At 31.6% G+C, this 18,503-nt stretch overlaps 1 protein-coding gene across 2 annotated transcripts in view; it reads right to left on the reverse strand.

Annotated features, from left to right (window-relative positions):
- The window catches only part of LOC134273683 (cGMP-dependent protein kinase 1-like), a 52,799-nt gene extending 38,676 nt beyond the window's left edge, over positions 1-14,123 (reverse strand). For both annotated transcript variants that reach the window (XM_062755892.1, XM_062755894.1), the window contains exon 1: positions 13,746-14,123. The gene's annotated coding sequence lies outside the window, so the exon portion shown is untranslated. The remainder of the gene's footprint in view (positions 1-13,745) is intronic.
- Positions 14,124-18,503: the final 4,380 nt, after the last annotated feature.

An 18,503-nucleotide genomic window follows, 5' to 3' on the forward strand; every position in this document is an offset into this window, starting at 1 on the left:
AGCAGTCATAAACTGTTTGATTTCTTTCACCTGGATAGAAGTCATGACAACTAAATGTTGTAAAAAATAAAAATTTATATTTTTTACGTAATGTCCATTCATGTTACGTAAAACAAATTAATTAGACCAATATTTGAATTCATAAGTTTGATTATCACCGAATTAATGCTGCCATTAACCTTAATCAGTGGAAAGTTTCTTTTATACTCGTATATGAACTTTGAAATCGTGCAGAGGTATTTTTAAAAATAGGACTTTCGGGAAAATGTTTGAAAGAAAATCAATTTGATAAATTCTAACAGAACTTTTTTGTTTTAGCTGATCTTTTGGAAGCATTTTGCATCCTATATTTTTTTGTTTCTGTGGCTAAAAAAAATATTATTTTTTTGTAAAATTATTTTTTCTTTAGTTCTTCTCAATTCAAGAATTTTTATTAATGCGTTCATTTCTGCTTGATAGTTTTCGTTTTACTCAAATAGGATACGGTATAACTTTCGTGTCATAGTGGAATTTATTTTTGTTTTGATAATTTTGATCCTTTTTTCAAAAGATATTGCTTATAATGTTAGTGTCGTTTAATAATTTTGTCGTACATGTGCACAATGCCTACTTGTATCAGTTTAAACACTCAGCAGTGAACAATTCCAGATGGAAGTACATGAGTATGATACTCTAAAACCTCACCTGTAGACGATTGGGTAAGAAAATATGTTTAAAATATACGATACGGTTACTTTTTTAATCCCTAAAAGAAAATCTATTCTTTTTTTCCCATAAACGATCGACATCGAATTTAACCCATATTTATTGTATAAAAAAAACTACTATTGTTTTTGAAAATTAATTCAGACAAATCCTGATTTGGTCTAAATTTTTAATAACGTTTCTTATAAAATCTGAAAACAGAACTACTATAAAATAACCTAAAATACAAAAAGGGGGAAAAAGAGTTACCATTCTCAGCTAGCTGATGTACACAATACTGAGTACTAGTATTCTGCTTACTCATATATTAGATGTGTGTAAGTACATAGTACCACACACACGCGTAGAGTGCACTGTTTTAAATCAGTAAATTATCAATGTTAGAAATTGAATTAATTTATAATGTATAAATCTAACTTTTAATACATCTCTTTTCACATCAAAGGTTGTTCAGGGAGCTATTTGTTTTATAACTAGGCTTGAATGAAAATTGCATTGTAAATATTTTATCTGTAGATAATATTTTTGGCCAAACTATAAAAATAACATTTAAATGCAAAAGTGTTATTGTTTTTCAATCATTTCATGCAAAAAAAAAAGTTGAAGATTGGTTCGATTGAATGTACCTAAACATGTTATTAAATATAATATTTGTTTATTTGTGTTTTATCTTCAGTGCAATTTCTGGTTGTTTTATTACGATGCTTTTAACTGCCCACTCTGGCATTTTATGTCGAGTACTTGGTTTTGAAATCTATAGGTCAATCTGTAAATTATGTATGTCTACCTCCCACTTGTTTTTAATTAAAGTTACGATAGATATTGATAAATAAAGTTTGTTTTTGAAAAAATATTTCTGCTGCATATTGCTGCACTGCTTTGATGAGCAGTTCAAAGAGATGTACTTTTCGCTTTATAGAGCTTGAAATGTTCCGCTTAAATTAATCAGATTTTTTTTTCGGAGAAATGCTTCTAAAATTCAAATGTTTTTATCATTCAAATTCCTCAGAGAAAAAATTAAAACAAAACACAATGTTTAATATTAGTACTGAGCTGATTTGAATATAAGTAGGGAAAAAACCGATAATGTAACTTTTCTTCTAAAGAAAATCCACTGACACTTTTTGTATATACAATTTGTCAAATTATCTTGTCTCATAACTTTGATTTATTCTAGTCTAAATACTATGTGTATGACTTTTTTATATTCTATTTTTAGGGATGTGGCATTTTTTGGAATGTTTAACAAGCCCCAACTCCCTCTATTGAATTATGGCATTGTGCTTTTAGTTTGTTGTATTTTTAACTGTTTTATATGTTTTATTTGCATAATACTTTGTCATTTATTTGTTAAATAAATGACTATTCCAATTCCTCAACTATTAGTTGTGTTTTCTTGTGTCAAGCTGAGCACCACCCTAACAGTTATCCATAAATCCGCTTCCTTTTGAAGAACAATCCCATGAAAAATAATTGAATATAATTTTTGATATTCACGTTGTTGCAATAAGCATGAGGCAGTTCAAATATCGTGTCCATTTATCATGGAAATGTTTTAACATCAATAGTAGACTTGTAAAAACCGAAACATTAGGATATAATAAAAGCAAGAGGGCGGAAGTAAAACCGAAATGATGCCATTTTGTCTTTTCACCTTTATTTGTGAAAAATGTTGTAAAAATGTGTTTCGGTTAATCATTATGCACGCGGAATATTGCTACCAATAGACCACTAAAACATTATCTTCTACATGCTTCTACGATACTGTACAAGAATGCACAGGAAATCATGACAGTTATCGACATTAAAAACATGCAGCATCGACTCATCACCCAGAAAATAGAAGAATTCGTTACTCCCTTTACGGCACGATTCAGATTTTTGTTAGTGGTTCCCGTTTCCTGCAGATCCCACTGCAGCCTAGTTTTACTGCAGAGACAAACATTTATATAAATGGAGAAAAATTATCTCGGCGAACAAATTACAATAGGATCGTATGTTATGCAAATTTTTTGTTGCACACTAATTCAGAACATAGTATCTGTAAAAGCATCAGAGACCCTCCAATCTATCTCCTTATAGCTTCTAGTTCAATTGTAAAAGAAACATAAAATACAGTACCAAGCCTTCATTGAGTAAGTGACTAGACGCCATTAAATATACTTCGCGCAGTTTTCATGAAACTCTACACAAGCGTTAATTCTCTCGAGTAACGGTAGTAAGTTTATTATTATTCATAAAATAAAAACTGAATGGAACTGAGAAGGCAGTTTAGGCCTGCACCTCATTCCCAGAGAAAACAGGTCAGGGGTTAATTGAATTTGAAAGTCTCATCTGGAGAGCTAGTTAGAATCGCCAGGATTTCATTACAGTATTTGCCTCCATGAAAAATGATAAATGATACGGTCTGTAGGAAGCCAGGGAAGATTATGGAAATCTCATCTCTCTTTGTTGCCAGTTCGATTAACCTCCGTCTTTTTCAATTTCCTCTAAGCCCCTCCAATGTGAGAAATAATTTTGGAATTATTATTCATATGAGTGTTTATCTTGTACATGCTGTATACATATTACCTCCCTCGCTGTTTAAAAAGACCTTAAAGCCCCAAAGATAAACTTATTTATCAAACAGGTTTAAAGGAGATTTTGAATTAAAGTCAAGAGAGCAAGCTTGACCAACGGGAATAATTTTAAAAATACGAGATACGTTTTGTAGTAAAAGGTCTGTGAACTATACAAAGTTTATAATATCCGTGTTTTTATTCTAATCCCGGTCTTGAAATGAAAGACACCACTCTACGTATGAACAGTTTCTAAAACGAGGTAAACTTTTGACAAACAAGTTGCTGAAACAAAAATATTGATCAGCAGTATCGTTTAATGTCATCATTTAGTAAGTTCTATGGTTGATACAATGACCTTGTCAGCAAATACAATTTAGCATCTTATAAAAGTTATATGTTGACTGACGTTTTTCATACTAATAGTTAGGTCATTATAAATACACTGGACTGTCGTCCGATTTTTTTCGTTATTTCCCGATCATGACAAGGAACGCAGTGGCCAACGCACGGCAGGGAATGCTCACTCTTCCATTGTATCCGATCCCACCCTTTATGTTGTGGAGGCCCGTGTTTGCTTAGCTCAATTTTGTATTGTTTGATGGTCTTTTAAGCTTGAATACTATTCGTAATTATTAAATTATGATTTAAATTACAATAATGATAAATTATATAAATTATAATAAATCTAGAACTATGTGTTTTTCCTTCTAATGATTCTGCTTAATTATCAAGCATCCCGATAAAAGTATTGCTGTAGATTAAATATGCATATATTACAACAGCTGCCATTAAATATGCTTTTAAATTGGGAAAATCAAGAAAAGCTTAGTTTTACGTTTAAGAAAAAATATCACAGTTTTTGATTTCTATAAAATTAAAATTTTCAATACTTTGAATAAAATAATAAAACAACAGAATAAGACAACCAAAGACACTTGGAGGACAAGAAAGATAAAGGAACAAAAAAGACCTTTCTTGTTATACATTACAGGCTAAGTCACTGTGTTCCCCTTTTTGGATTAAAAACATTCTAATATTATAAAAAATGTGTTTTGGGTCGGTCTCTTTTCACATATATTGTAATGGAAAAAGAGATTGTATTAAAGCTCAAAAGTCATTCAAATAATACAAATCAGGAGCCGAGCAAACGCGGACCTCTAAATATCAGAGGTATCAGGTAGCATGGAGGAAGAAGCATCTCACCAGCCGTATGCTCATTATTATGATCGCGTAAACGGAAAAGTCCGCAGTGTGAAATAAAAAATATAGTTATGGGGTGATATTAATTTGCCTTTACAGGTAAATTTTATAGTATCTTTCTCCTTTTGTTGATATGTTCTACAACCGATTTGTGTCTTTTTATTTGATTTGCATGATTATAGGAGAGGATAAGTCACTGACACGAACTTGTTTCCAATTCTTTTGATTTACTTATCATGTTAAAAGTATTCACCTTTATTAATAGCGATAGATATTTTTTTTTTCATTATCTTCAGGTTGAGGGGCATTGGAATCCTATTATTTAGTTTACTATGTTCAAGAATAAAAGATTGCATTTTGTAGATTTGTCACTAATAGTCACTTTATGGTTTTTAATACATTTGAGCATCTCATTATATTTTCATTTACGACAAATGTTGCTATAAAATAAGTAATTTACTATACCAAAATAAGACACACTTGACTAATTTTGAATCAGTTCAATCTAATTCTCCCCCTCCCCAAATTTCCTTATGAAATCATACTTTTTTTACTAATACATTTCTTCTTTTAATCAAGATTCTTTATCCCTTAGTGGTGCATTTTCGTTTTGATTAAAATCAAGAGTGAAAGAAAAATATTCTAACTTACTGTTTAAGGACAGATGATACAAACAAAAAAATGGATGCCTGGGTTGGTATATATATTTTTTGGCCTAATTTCATTGCAAATGATGCAAATAATAAATTTCTAGAAAATAAAGAAATTGTAAACCTTCTGATGTTCACATTCTACCCTTCTGAAACCATCCTTAATATTCTATACAAATATTTTTCATTTCAATTTCCATTTTTGTGCAACTTTGAATTAAAAATTAAAAATTACTCATTAAAACTTATTCATTTCATTCATTAAAATATGACCCCAGTTGTTAATTTCAAAATTTTTGACAAAAGTTTGTTTGTATCATCTGTCCTTAAAGCAGGTAAAAGTCTTTGACTATCATCTTTGATAAAATGCATAAAGAACATTAACCACTTTAACAATATTCAAATGAATTAATTAAAAACTTGAACTTTATAAACAATTTATCTGTCTGTAAAATGAAAGTGGCTAGGGAAAAAATTATTCAGAAAAAAAGATAACATTTTCGTTTTGAGTTATTTTCTCTAAATAATAATCAAAACGTACAACTTTTCTACCTGTATATATACAAACATTCCTCGTGATAAATTAAAATTTAAGGTTTTGATATCATAGAAACTGCTTCTTAATCAAAACGAATTACCTGGTACTTTAATTATTAAAACCGCTCTGATTCTTCTCACAAGTTTTCTTAAGTTTATACAATTAGAGGATACTGCATGGAGTTCTTACATGTGGTCCTTATTGACAACATCTATGTATTCTTTGGAGATCAGGTCTTCCAATAATGTTAGAATTTTAATGGGATCTAACTGCGACTCTTAATTACTCGATTTTTTTTGTGTGCACAGACTTTATTTTAAAAAATTCATTTGAGAAGAAAATACTTGCTGTGGCCTTTCGTTTGACATTCAATTATATAGACGACATGTTATCAATTGACAAAGATACTGTATAGTGGCAACTTTCACACAAATGTTGACTCAATATATCACAAGGGACTCAAAATAAAAGAATCTGCCACAGTTTTACAGGCCATTAACGACAAGGACTGGCTAACAAGTAAACAACAAGATTGTTAGCTTTCCTTATCTTTATGTAGTAATATTCCATTCTACCTGCATATTTTGTTTTTCTTTTCATGAAATATGTGGATATATCGAACAGTATTTAAGGTCAAAATCCATTAAACACTACAAATAAGGAGCAGAGGAAAAGCGGACCTGTAAAACATCAGATGGGATCAGGTGCCATGGAGGAGTGAGCATCCCCTGCCGACCGCTCATACCCGTCGTGTGCTCCTTGTTATGATCGGAAAATAACTGAATTTTTTTTTTACAATAGTAACATTTATTCATATGTCGACTTGATATACCCCAGTGAACTTGAAATAAAATTTACCACAGAAACTGACAGATCTGTTTCATTTTTGGATATTTAACTTGAAAAGGCATTAATAGTAGACTAACAACAAAGCTTTATGGTAGTCGTGGTGACAAACTTTTCAATGGTCAACTTCCTACACTTATGTAGCAATATGCATTTATAATCTATGTATGGGGTTTATGTCTCTCGGTTCAATCTGTTGCTCCACGTGCCACGAGGCAGGCTATTAACAACCAAGTTTGTGATACAATGATAACAACAGTTTCATTTGAAGTCATACTTTCGCAAGTTTTGTGGTTGAAACAATGAACTTGTCAGTAAATACAACTTATGATTTAGTCAAATGAAGACTGTTTTTTCACACTAATTGTTTGTCCATTACACACAGGATTGTTTACGGAATTTTTCGTTTTCCCCGATTATGAAAAGGAGCACATAGCGAGTGTGACCGATCGACATGATGCTCACTCAAAGTCTTCCATGGCATCTGAACCCTCATCTGATGTTTAAAAGGTTCGTGTTTGGTATGCTCCCGATCTGTATTATTTTAAATGGACTTTAAGCTTGAATACTGTTTGTTATCCCCATATTTCAATATAGATCAAAACACATTTCCAAAATGTACACTTATATAGTTGAAAATAAAATAATATGCACTAGGTTTAAAAGAAAATTATATCGTTATTTTAAGGCATAAATTAATAACTTGGGCAATTGATCTCTTAATTCCAGTACTCTCCAGTCTTAAATCTTCAATTAGTTTCAAAATAAATAAGTATTTCGATTTTGAAAAATCACGTTGTGATGTCTCTTACCACCAATGAAATAATTAAATTACTTAATGCGTAAAGTTTTAGATTGCAGATAACTCAGATAACTGCTTGTTAAATCCCTTTTTGTTTTTAATACCAAGCATTTTATAATATAGCAGGAATATAACAAGAAATGACACAACCAGTATTAAATCTTGGTATTGTACTTTTCCACTTACAGAGAAGGCAGCATTAGAATTAGCTGCGATACAAATCTAAATGCTGTATACTTCATTTTAAATGACAACTGTTCTAAGCATGTACTTACATTCATCTTTACATACATGCATGTATAATACAAATATATTTCTTATCATCGTTTTCATTGTTAGACTGAATGCTCCCTGATGAATATTTATTAATTTGCTGCCAGCTCCCGTTTATTTCTTTACGGCACCAGACAAGTATAACTATAGCGATGAAAACCGTGAATTGGCGACACTCTATAATTACGGGTTATCACAATGGAATCGCCATGGGAAGATTCAGTATTGATTCTGGTTTCAACTTTATATACTCTATCTAATTTCCGGTCTCTAGAGCATTTTTTAACTTTTAGATAGGGGGTCTCTTTAGATGGGTGTATGTATGTGTGTGTGTGCGTTTTACAGATAGGGGTTATAATTAGAATTCTTTGAAATTAACGCTTAGTGATTAGTTGTAAATCAAATTCAAAGTAATATTACGTACATACGTAACAAATCAGGAACTCCTCTCACTTTTAATCTCTATATGATATAACAATCTGAGCTCAGAGAATGTAAACTCACGTAAGACGTGGCATGGACCTCGGCAACTCTGGAGACTAATTATATCAAGTTTAATTGTGTTATCAAATTTAAACAAAAGCTTAATTTGATATGACCCTTTTTCAGTGAAAGTGTGTCTTTTATCTGAAATCACATCATTGAAGTTCTCTCTCCGATATTTTTTATCCAAATTGAAAACATCATGGGACAAAATATACAATATAATTTCACAAGCAAGAAAATTTTTATGTCTTAAACTTGATTTTAAAAAGTTGACCAAAATTATGCAGAAAAGAAAATCGATCGAAAGTGGAGGTCTATGATGTATTTTTTTTTTAAAAGTTATTACTGAAGTTAAAATCTGCTTCTTTTCCAAAACTTTTAGAACATACTTGTGATTACTATACGTGTATTTGTCTACTAGAATGATAGTAGAATTCATAATCTTAATTCAACAGATATTTCAGAAGAAGAATAAAACATTTTAACAGCACAAAATAGCTCTGTGTGCAACCAGCATGGAAAAATTGGAATGTAATCTTAACAGTACTTTCCAAAGGGAAATTTTTTTTTATCATTTTCTTCTAAATCCTTCCGCCACAAAATATTGTTCCTGACTTAATCCAATCTGTGTGGAATTTGATCGCAGTTTTTTTTTTTTTAAATGAATATGATTTAATTTCCATTGTAGAATCCAAATTTAATGTAACAACTCAAATATGATGCAGAATTTTAGAAAATAAAGGTCCAAACAAAAATCTGCTCAAAAGCTCCGGATCGAGCCTTCTTCAGGACAGATTCTAGTCATATTTATTGTGATTAGAATTTAATGAAATTTTTAGACTCAACAAATCTTATATTTTTAATTTGTAGCAAGGTCAGACCAAGATCATTAACTTTCTTTTTTTTAATTGACGTCTAGAATATAGAAACTCACTGTACTCAATCATATTGTCATATTGTAATTTTAGTATTTACTACTACCCGGTAAATTCAAAAATTACAATCAGACAATATCTTGGCTTTTTCTATTCCAAAAATTAAGTATTTCATTTTATTAAAAAGATCATACCACTAGGTCCTCTCAAATGATTCTACCAAATGAAAATAATATGATATAACTAAAATAAATTAATTTGCTTTCCCAGATGTTCTCCTTATTTATTTATATTTTAAGGTTGAACGATTCTTTTTTTCATACGCCTCTTATATTTATTTCATTCTTAGTTTATCAAGACATACAAAGAAACAAATTGATACATTAAAAATGTGGACAGTATTTCAGAGAAAACAAATGTCCAAATTTTTACCTAATCCTGCTCTTAGACTGGAAAGAAGGTTTCAAAAGCTTACAAGATTTTAGTTTATTGGAAAAATTTGGCACATTTTTTTTCTTGAATTTTTGGTCAATAATTATCATAGTTACGTTCAGTTACTTCAGAAAAATTTAGTCCTTGATTGTTAAAAAAAATTTACTAAATTCATTATTCTGTAGTAATATTGAGTTGAAGAAAAGAAAATATTTTCATACATTTCGTTCACATAAAACAAATCGCGTTCGATATTTCTTGAAACTCATTTCACAATTTTATAGTTAAAAATACAAGAAAGAAAGGAAAATATGATCTTCTGAATCCTAATCCTTAAAAATCTAAATCTCTTAAATATACATATAGAATACTTTAAAGGAATTATATACTTTGGATATTTCATGTAGTCAGAAACCAGACAATAGTCCCCTATCTATAAAAAACAAATGTGAATGTATCAGTCTTTACAAGTCAGGTTACATTTTTTCCGAATCCGTATAAGTATCATTAATGATCCTATATTGATTTGTTAGTCATTTGTTATTTGTCACGTATTCTGTTCGTAGTGGACATAGCACGGAGGGACACACATGATCATGCTTCCTATTAGTTAATATACTGTGAATCAGTTCATTGACCTTTTTATAAAAGGGCTTAATATGCTAATTTGACCAATTAGTAATTAATTTTAGATAAACTTTTCAATATGAGAATTTTAAAATATAAAGAAACTTTTGTGCTGGATTGTTGGAAAACAAGCACTGGGAGATATAGCGGTGTGAAAGAACTCAGCATCAAGGGAGACAGTCGTAGGTTTTGGAACTTGTGCCTCATCTTACAATAAACAAGTCGATGGAGTAAAAAGGTTTCATACAGATTCCAATTTTTCTTGAAAGAAATATGTTTATTCAATGATCTAAACACTCTGTTGATGATCAATACGAGTAATTTGATGGGTGCAGCCTTCACCATGCAATACATACTTTAGTGTCCAAATTAAGTGAACTTCATATTGATTGGTTAGTTAATTAGGTAAATAACAACGAGATGCACAGCAGAGTTAACACAAGAGAGAAGAGGAAGAAGCAACTTCGCTGAGTCATCATAAAGTGGTTTTTATCTGAAAATAATCAGCATTATCCTTAATCATCATACTAAATGTTCTCTATATATTGTTTTCTGTTAATTAAACAAATATTACTAGTATTCATATTTGTTGTTGTTTTTTTCTACAATGACATGGTACTTGTCGCTTTGTCTAAGAGAAACTGATAAATTCAGTAAGGTTGTTCTTCTAACAAATTCGTGACATAAAGTACATTCTCCAGAGACAACAAGTTTTCGCAGTAAGCAGGCCTAATTAAGCCATGCCAATACGGTGGGGGTATTGGTCTAAATACGTTTGCCTCTGGGATTGAAGCAGACATATGTCAACCTTAATAAGCATTAGACCAGCAGGAGGCTTCGACTGATTCAACGTACGATTGGATTAAAAATCTTAATCCAGGCGAGAAAACAGACTGTTGACTTGTGGTGCTCGATTGGAAATGGTTTTTTCCCCTGATTCATAACTTCCTCAAGGGTCAATCACTTTATCAGCTTGACATGTAATATGTCACATTTATTTGTTAGCTGGGTTGCTGACCTCTTATGAATCGTTGACGCAATGGTTTATGAAAAAGTTTGCAACCGATACTTAGTAAATAACATCGACATCTTCCCGTTTGTTTACTAGCCTTGTGAAGTGAGTATTAAATAGGAATTCAAACTAAACATCTCTAGACAGATAAAGAAAAATGAGAGTTATATTTTATCTAAAATGAATTTAAAAAAACTGCGCCTTTCTTGTTATTTTGGCTATGCATTTCCTGTGCACAAGTACAAGACTGGCTAATGGTGTTCTGTATAAGGACAACCAACGGTGTAACAAAATACTGCAGACAAATTAAATTTCGCCTTATCTTAATAAACCAGTAGAGGTAAAATTAACCTCTAAGGGTTAATTTTGTATTTTTGGGTTTTAAATCCTTTTGAATTTTTTACTTAACAGGTAGTTGTTCACATGAATTAAGATAATTCAGATATGCAACAAATGGAGATAACGAACAGTATTCAAGATCAAAGTCCATAAAACAATACAAAATAGGAGCAGAGCAAACACAGACCTCCAAAACATCAGAGGTAGGATCAGTTACCATCGGAGGAGTCAGTATGCACCTCCTGCCGACCGGTCCCACCCGTCGTGTGCTCCTTGTCATGATCGGAAAATAACTAAAAAATCTGTCGTCAATTCAGTGCATAAATAAAGGACTAACACTAAGTATGAAAAACGTCCGTCAGCATTTGACTCAAGATAAATTGTATTTGTGACAAGGTCATTGTATCGACTACAAAACTTCCGAAATGATGCCTTTAAACGAGACTGTTGATATTCTTGTTTCATCAACTTGTTTGTCAATAATTTACCTCGTTTCAGAATTTGTTCATACGTAGAGCATGCTACTTGCGTATCGAATCAACTGAGATATATAAACTCCGTATGCAGGTGATGAAGGTATATGCTACATAAGTAAGGGAAGTTGACGATAGAAAGGTTAAAGTCCTCGTGTTTATCACAGAATTTTGTTGTTAGATTACCATTAACGTCTTTTTCAAGTAAAATATCCAAATATGAAACAGATGTGTCAAATTTTGTGGTATCTTTTTATCTCAAGCTCACAAGGATTATCATATGGACATAAGAATGGAAATTACCATTGTTAATTGACAGTACGTCGTCGATATATCTAAATGTCGAGTTGAAGGCCACAGCAAGTGTTTTCTTCTTTTCACGCATAAGAATTTGCACAAATTCTGCTTCATTTGAATATAAAAATAGGTTGGCTAATAACGGGGCACAATCGGTACCCATGGGAATTCCAATAGATCGTTGGAAGACTTGGTCTCCAAAAAACAACATAGATATTTTCCATCAAAAAGCATCTTTTTGATGTCAACTTCAGAGTACTTGTGTGTACAATCAGAACGTTTTTTGACAAAATAATTTTGCAAATGACCAATGACAAGGCAAGTAAATTTACGAGCTCCATTTTTATTGAAAAAGCAGCAGTCAATGATATAAAAAAAAGCCTGGACTTAAATTTATCGTGAGGAATGGTTGTGTATAAAGTTGAAAGTTTTTAAGCTGTTGATTTTGGTAAAATCTTGTGAATTCAATTTGTCCAAAAGTTCCTTGGAATTTAAGTATCCACATCTAATTTACACCACTTCTTCAATATTTTGTTTTACAGTACTCTTGAAATTTCTCCTTCACTACTGTATAATATATCGAATTTTATCAAGTTTTTAAAACAGAAACTAAGTCATCCCGACATAGTGTAAACTGCAAAAATTTGCATCATGTATCCCTTTCTTTATTTTTTCCTTTCTTTCGCTTTTCTTTCAGATTTCCTATTTTACCATATATGTTTAACATAATTAGTCAAAATTAACACTTGCTTCACACATCTATAGTACACGCTATTTGCACAATGGTCAAGACTGCTGGATATATCTGCATTACTGTACCCCTGGTTATTTTCCATGAGATCTTTTTTTTCAAGTTAATAATTCTCAAAGCTTTTACACCTACGTGTAATTTTAACTTTCTAAATATAAAAATAAATAAGATCAAAAGACCGGCAAGTATGCACCCCAACCAAGGCTGAGTAAATATTTTGTTTATCATTAACTTCAGTAATTCGTCAAAGCTCTGATCAAAAAGCGGTATATTTTTAAGAAATTTGTTTTGACAAATGAAAAAGTTACACAATTAAGTCTGTTTAAAGCAGACCCGAATTTATGTTTCTTGCTTCACCACAATACGACGATGATTAAAAACAAAACTCTGGAACTCGTAGATTACCTTTTCCACAAGGATGTATGTAGTATATACTTTACGTTAGTGATTTGTTTAAGTAAGTATAAACACTTGCTAAGAATGTTTTAATCCTGTAGGTTTATGTAATGGACACCTGTTAAATTCTCCATATCACGCGGATACCACTGCATTTACTTTCATTAGCATCTTTTGATATACATACACGTATGATTAATACGCTTTGTGATAAAATGAAATATAAAGCAAATGGTGTATGGATGAAAAAGTGATGTAAAATAAATTATATCAATTATCATTTTTGCCAGGAAACACCAGGGATATAAATAATAATTTATAATATCTCTGGAAACCGGAAAGCTGCCGATTTTAAAATATAAATAATTTTGAAAACAAACTTGGTACGATATTATTTATCGTTAAATTGACGATTGTTAAAATTGAAGAATTCAACCGGCAATGCACGACTTTTAAATTTAAATAAATGGTTTTTCCCCTACCTGACATCAGCCTTTTTTCCTCCTTACAGATCTACGGAATCTTCTCCCCGTGTCCAAGCAAGAGAACTTTCCATTATCGTTATAATATAATGTCATTAGCGTGAAGCCAATATATCCTCGCTTTCCTCTTGGCGATTTCACTTTTTTCTCTCGCTCTTTTTCCCCCCTCGATCGATGGTTCTCTAAACAAATTTAAGCTATGTCAATATTTTAGAGTAAAGAATCTCGGCTGCCATGATTTTGTTTGGATTTGACTCAGTTTCACATTTAGATTCATAAGTACATGATCAAATACCCAACTATAAGGGTATGGAATTAATACAAAGAGAATCGTATGTAAATATCATTAAACACGATGGGCTTTACCGTAAGGTAAACAATGCAGAAGCGAAGGGATCGAGGAGGGGGGAAGTAGTTCTTGGTGACGAAATATACAAACAACATTCAATTTTAAGAAAATAAATTTTAATAAAGATGATTATTTTTTTTATTCAAACATTTTTATATAAATTATTTTTAAGTGTCTTATTTTATTTTAAAAACTGTTTAAAGAAATCCATTTAAACCCTTTATGACCCCAGTTTTGCCGAAAGCGATACAAATTAACTCTTCATTTTCACTCCCCCGGAAGGAAGTTGTTGTGTTTACAATTTTGAATCAGAGAAAATGGAGGCCATATTCTGAAATGCAACAATCATTTCGTGTTGTCGTGAAGATTTCAGATCAGATAAACGTGTGGCCGAGGAAGATTAGCGGAAGCCCCCGACCTAAGAACGACTTACACCACTCAATGTCGAGTGAAGAGCCGTCTTATCAGCGCCGTATTTATTACAGTCATAAACGGACAAAACATAACATGAATGAGTATTCTTAAAAGAGGTCATGTGTTTATATTTGACAACAGACTTAAAATATATATAAGTCAAGTGTGCATCTACAATACTTTTAAGAACTTGGATGTATATGAAAATTTACACAGCTATTCTGATATAAATGGAAAGAGCGTTTTTCAAATCAGTTTTAACTTTTAAAGTTAAGTTTAATCAAATCGCGAAAAAATATTATTTTTTAAAAAAGAAATCTAATTATTCTTACATCGTCTAACTCTTAAGCTAATAGTGACGATATTGTATCGTATAGAATGAGATTATTATCTAAGACTTATACGCCTGACAATTTCTGAAGTTTTTCGCTATACATGTAGACCTCAAATGAACTCTCTCAGGAATCGGTCGTTATAGAGAAATTTTCGTACTTCTTTCCATAAGAGAAATACAGAGTATTCCATTTAGCTATGTTATTCATAAGCTGTAATTAAGCGTTTATTTTCAGTGAGAGTATAGCATCGTGGATTTCTTTTCATTTGTTTTCCGAATGAGAGAAAACAAAACGAGTACTATTTTAATGCTACTAAAGTAATAACTCATAAAAATTACATCATCATTACATTGCAGCAAATCCCTTGAAAACAGAAGCATCGCGTATAAATTAAATTGTCAAGATTATCAGCAGTTTTAATCAACTCTGATGCGACTTTATTGTCAGTGAATGTTGTGTGCAAAGATACAGGCCTTTGATTTAGGACTTAGTATTGAATTGAGATCCGCAAATACTCTCTTGTAAATTCCGAGTTAGTAGCTGGAGTACCCTTTGATCTTTTGCCTGTTTTGGGTGGGATTGACATACAAATTTGATTCTGAGATTTATGACAATAATATCTTTCTATTTGTTTTCCGATTACTGACTTCTCAAGATTTATTGTTAATCTGTAACTCAAAAACATTTGAAACACAAAAATACAATGCACGCGCAAGCTCAGGCACGGAAATGCAGAATGTAGTCATAAAAATCTACAAGATCTTGAAATCTGTATGTAGATTGGGCATGTCCTTTCGATCTAAGAGGCATTGCTTCAAATTAAGCTTAAAACAAAACAGTTTTAAAGCAAATCTTATAAAATACTTTGCCTCTAGAATACCCTAGTGTCCTCTACAAAAGTTGTATTCTTTTAAATTTAATTTTGTATTTGACATTTGTCATATTCAAATTTGAACTGAAAAATAAAAAAAAAATTGTAGAGGACATTAGGCAAAAATGTACAAATGACATTCTGATTGAGGAGATTAGTGTATCATGGTGTCTTATTGAGGAATCACAGGCAACTTTTATACTTTTATCTTCAACTAATCTAATTAAAATTAGATCTTTAATTCGCTCCAGCTAGATCGCTACTATCAAGTGGCGATCTAACTGGATAGGATAAAAGATAAATTGATTGATTGATTGTATGTTGTTTAACGTCCCTCGAGAGAATTTTTCACTCACATGGAGTCGCCACCACTGCCGGTGGAGAGCTGCCAATTTTGTCCTATGCTCGGCACTCAGGGCAATTGAGCAGGGAGGGATCATTTTCGTGCCAGCACCTACTGCGACACAGGGCCTCGGTTTATACGGTCTCATCCAAAGACCGGTCTCCACGTCCCACATTGGGATTCGAACTCGCGATGTAAGGATCAACTCCCTACTTCGCTCTAACCACTGCGCCACGCGTGCGACTACCAACGATATGTTTAATTATAGATTGAGATGATCTTAAAATGTAATTAATTTTTTATGTGAAAAAAAATCCTCTAATACCCGAAACCAACCCTACTCATCTATCAATAAAGCAGCTTCCAATTTAAAAGATAGCTGCTACAGCAATAAAAATAGAACTGATTTTTTTTTTCAATTTGATCAGTCATCTTCGAAATCATTTGGCTGAAAATCAGTCTGGGTATTCTACACACAAGTTATCCGTACAAGTACCGGTAGTTGATTTTTAAAGATACTGGAAACCGTTTTTGACAAATTTCTACATTTATGTAGTCTTTCGAGATTATGTCTTTCAACAATCAGTTGATAATGCGATGGGCACTAATTGTGCTCCTTAACGAGCCTTATATTTATCCAGAAGAATTAGTTGACTTAAGAGTCCAGAAATAAGGCCACATATTGAAGTTTTATAAAATATTTATTTCTTTCCAAAATTTAAATTTATTTATTATTGATATCTTAACTGTGTATTCTTGAACACAATTTTACAAACTTGTCGCTTTCATCGCCTCTGTTGTTATGACCGCGTTACCTTGATTTAACCTTATTTGACCCGCAGAATATAGCAATACATTTCTTGGTGTCCAGCTGCGAGTGTACTATTTTAAATCCTGATCTCGATCTAATTCACGTCTGAGAACGTGTTTGGTTGGTCTGCCATTTGCAGAATTTAGCAAATCAAATCTGTCTTTATAATTATGCCTGTCCTTAAAATGTTAACCAGAGAGTAATTTTAATCGTATACTGATCATGAAATCGCTGTGTTTCTATATTGATAAGGTTATTATAATACTAGTGACACTCCGGATAAATGTCAAATTCCGAACGGTGACACTATTGTATCGTTGTTTCAAGTTTGATTCATGACACTAAGGATTTGATTTTGTAAAATTGTTGTACTTTATAAAATCTTTTATTTAATATGTCCATCTTGCTATTGCTTGTAAAATATTTTGAATTCGCTTCTTTACAGCTTGGTAGAGGAATCGCAGAAAGATCCAAAATAGGATCCACTGTCTTTATTCAAAAACCCTTTATAAGAAGTTTGACGCATAATAGACACATAACAATTGTCATATCCATTACTTGTATATTACAATTGATTGCGGATAAATTAGTATATCTGATCAGAACATAAGGGTTACGGCGGGTGTGACTGTCGACAGGAAATGCATTATCATTATCAAAATGAGGTACGCTCAATTAGGTGGCATTAGGGCTTTTTATGTTAATGTTTTTTTTTCAATAAAATCATGACAACTCTGAAAAAAAAAATTAAATAAAACATATATTAATTTTCTTTTTGGTTCAATTGTCTTGAAAAATTTTCGGTGTCCAAGTGGTTTCCCACTTAGAAAAGGAAAATACTAGTATCACATCTACTGGACTGAATAAGGATAACAATTCACCCGGAGAAATTTTTGGCATTTTAAGATATATTGCATCTGACTAAAGAAAATTTCTTTGTCTCCACTGTATTTCACGGATGAGAAAATAAATAATTTTCTCTTTGGAAACTGTGATTTAAGGCCAGATGATACAAACAAAAAATGGATGCCTGGATTGGTATACATTTTTTGGCCTAATTTCATTGAAAATGATGCAAATAATAAATTTCTAGAATATAAAGAAATTGTAAACCTTCTAAGACGTTCAAAGTTCTGCCTCTCTGAAACCATCCTTATTAATCTGTACAAATATTTTTCACTTCAAATCCCATTTTTGTGCAAAATTGAATAAAAATTTAAAAACTACGCGGTGAAACTTGTTCATTTTATTGATTAAAACATGGCTCAAGTTGTTATTTTCATTTTTTTTTTGACAAAAGTTTGTTTGTATCATCTGTCCTTAAGAAGGTTTGCATAAATGAATGTACATATGATAACATAATTATATACCGGTATTGACATGTATGCATGCGTTGCTGCAAAATGTTTTCAGTAATCTACGTGTGCAAAATTTTATTTTACTTGTGACTTCTCAATTTTCATTGTTCCTTGATTGTTATTTGATTTGTTCGTTTGAGGCACGTCAATCGGTCACTCCATGCCATGATTCTGAAAGAACTGAAAAATCCGGATAATATATTCAGTGTACTCAGCGTGTAAATATGGCCTTACAATTAGCATGAAAAAACATCAGTCAGTATTTGACTTAATGAAA

This window comes from Saccostrea cucullata, unplaced genomic scaffold (assembly GCF_032062105.1).
Source record: "Saccostrea cucullata isolate Sc308-1 unplaced genomic scaffold, CSIRO_AGI_Scuc_v1 ctg150, whole genome shotgun sequence".
NCBI classification, from domain to species: domain Eukaryota; kingdom Metazoa; phylum Mollusca; class Bivalvia; order Ostreida; family Ostreidae; genus Saccostrea; species Saccostrea cuccullata.